Source organism: Alosa sapidissima, chromosome 16 (assembly GCF_018492685.1).
Source record: "Alosa sapidissima isolate fAloSap1 chromosome 16, fAloSap1.pri, whole genome shotgun sequence".
Lineage (NCBI taxonomy): Eukaryota > Metazoa > Chordata > Actinopteri > Clupeiformes > Clupeidae > Alosa > Alosa sapidissima.
Window position 1 is genome coordinate 7,251,816 of NC_055972.1, and position 2,500 is coordinate 7,254,315.

Here is a 2,500-nt window from a genome sequence, read left to right on the forward strand (position 1 = left end):
ATCTGTGTGTGTGTCTGTGTGTGTGTTCATATATACATGCATGCTTGTGTGAACAAAGTGTGTGTGTGTGTATGTGTGTGTGTACATATTTGTGCGTGTACATGTGTGTGTGTGTGTGTGTGTGCATCCATCCGTGTGTGTGTGTGTGTGTGTGTGTGTTTGTCTGTGCGTGCACGTGTTTGTGTGTGTGTGTGTGTGTGTGTTCATATTTACATGCATGCTTGTGTGAACAAAGTGTGTGTGTGTATGTGTGTGTACGTGTTTGTGCGTGTACATGTGTGTGTGTGTGTTTGTCTGTGCGTGCACATGTGTGTGTGTGTTTGTCTGTGCGTGCACATGTGTGTGTGTTTGTGTGTGTGTGTGTGTGTGTGTGTGTGTGTGTGTGTGTGTGTGTGCGCTGCGAGGGGTGTGTGCTGAGGGACTGGGCCTCTGGCGTGCTGCCCGGTAGAGAGAGGGTTGTGTGGGCGAGCGGGCGTGGGTGTCTCCGTGGTAACGAGCGTCCGAGAGGGGGCCTCCATGGGGAAGCCAACATCCTTCTGCTCCACGACTATAACACTCCACATATTGTTCAACACCCACGACCACACAGCCAGGCAGAGGGAGGGAGGGAGGGAGAGAGGGAGGGAGAGAGAGAGGGAGAGAGAGAAAGTTTTCAGGGACTCACAGCTGCCTGGTGTTTAGTGTGAAGAGTTCTCTCTTTCACTTTCTCTCTTTCACTTTCTCTCTTTCACTTTCTCTCTTTCACTTTCTCTCTTTCACTTTCTTCTTTTTCGCTCTCCCTGTCTCTCACACCAGGTGTGTGTGTGTGTGTGTGTGTGTGTGGTGTGTGTGTGTGTGTGTGTGTGTGTGTGTGTGTGTGTGTGTGTGTGCGTGCGTGTGTGTGTGTGTGTGTGTGTGTGTGTGTGTGTGTGTAGGTTAGTGCCTGGGTGAAAATATGGGGAATTGAGCAGCCACCACTGCAACTCTAACTTCTATGGCATTCAGGTCAAATAATAAACATCGAATATACCGCTATGTTAATATGTGGATGGCTGTAAGCATAGAAAAATACAAAATATCAAATCAAGATTTTTTTCTTTTCATGTTTACTTTTTAGTTTGTTTTAATTGGTTGTTTTAATTACTTCAAGTTTAGTTTTTTTAGTTTGTTTTAATTACTTGATTTTTCTTTTTTATTAAACGTTTTTATTTTTTATTTTCCACCGAGATGTCACCATTCATGATCTCATTTAGGCTACCTCTTAAAAGCACAGTTCTGTAATGTAAGATTACTATTAGCATTACCTATTAATTATTATATAAATTAACGCTATTTGCTAATCATTAATTATTATATAAATTAACGCTATTTGCTAATCATTAATTATCATCTATCGGTCTGCTGATCAGCATGAAAGTAGACTAATGTATTTGGAAGAATACTCATTCTTCTGTACTGTAATGATTAACGGTAGCTAGAGCTCAGGTCTGTGTGTACAGCTCTGTATTGGTGTGTGTGTGTGTGTGTGTGTGTGTCTGTACAGCTCTGTATTGGTGATATACTGACCAGCCAAACGTTCCGCTGGTATAAGTAGACAGGGATCTGATATTTGTTTAGATGGAAAGGATGACCCACTCAGTCAGACTCAGGTGTGTGTGTTTGCTTGCAAGTGTGTGTGTTTATATATTTATATTTCTTCTTCTTCTTTTTCTCCGTGAACATCCGAATGTATAAACAGCCACCTCCAGTGTGTGCTGCCCAAACAGCCACCTCCAGTGTGTGCTGCCCAAACAGCCACCTCCAGTGTGTGCTGCCCAAACAGCCACCTCCAGTGTGTGCTGCAGAAGAGAGAAAAGAAGAGAAGAGGGAAAAAAGAAAAAAAAACTGGGCAATCTGTGGCGTGAAGAGCGGGTGTGTGTGTGTGTGTGTGTCCGTCCGTGTGGCGCGCAGGCAACATTTGGAAAATCAGCTTGATTTATTTTTACATTCGGACGCAGGAGCCAAGCAACACAGGGGTTTCAGCACACAGCGTTTCGCTCCTTAGCCTAATTTATTTATTTTTCGCTGGGTGTATTTGGATGTTTTTCACAATCCTCTCTCTCTCTATCTCTCTCTCTCTCTCTCCATTTCTCTCTGTCTTTCTCTCCATCTCCCTCTCTCTATTTCTCGCTGTCTTTCTCTCTTTCTCTCCATCTCTCTCTCTCCATTTCTCACTGTCTCCATTTCTCACCGTCTCTCTCTCGTTCTCTCCATCTCTCTCTATTTCTCTCCATCTCTCTCTCTCTCCATTTCTCGCTGTCTTTCTTTCTCTCCATCTCTCTCTCCATTTCTCTCCATCTCTTTCTCTCCATCTCTCTCTCTTTCTCTCCATCTCTCTCTCTCTCTCTCTCTCTCTCTCTCTCTCTCTCTCTCTCTCGTGGTTGGGGTGAGAGCCACAGGAACAGGGCCAGTTTCAAATCTGAGAGATACGTTGGAGTGTTGGCCAGGCGGTTGCGTCGTGCTGTCTGTGGCAGGGAAGGCT

At 44.6% G+C, this 2,500-nt stretch overlaps 1 protein-coding gene across 1 annotated transcript in view; it reads left to right on the plus strand.

The window, feature by feature from the left end:
• LOC121685834 (serologically defined colon cancer antigen 8 homolog) overlaps positions 1-2,500 on the plus strand; it is a 30,704-nt gene that overhangs the window by 6,763 nt on the left and 21,441 nt on the right. The window lies entirely within an intron of this gene.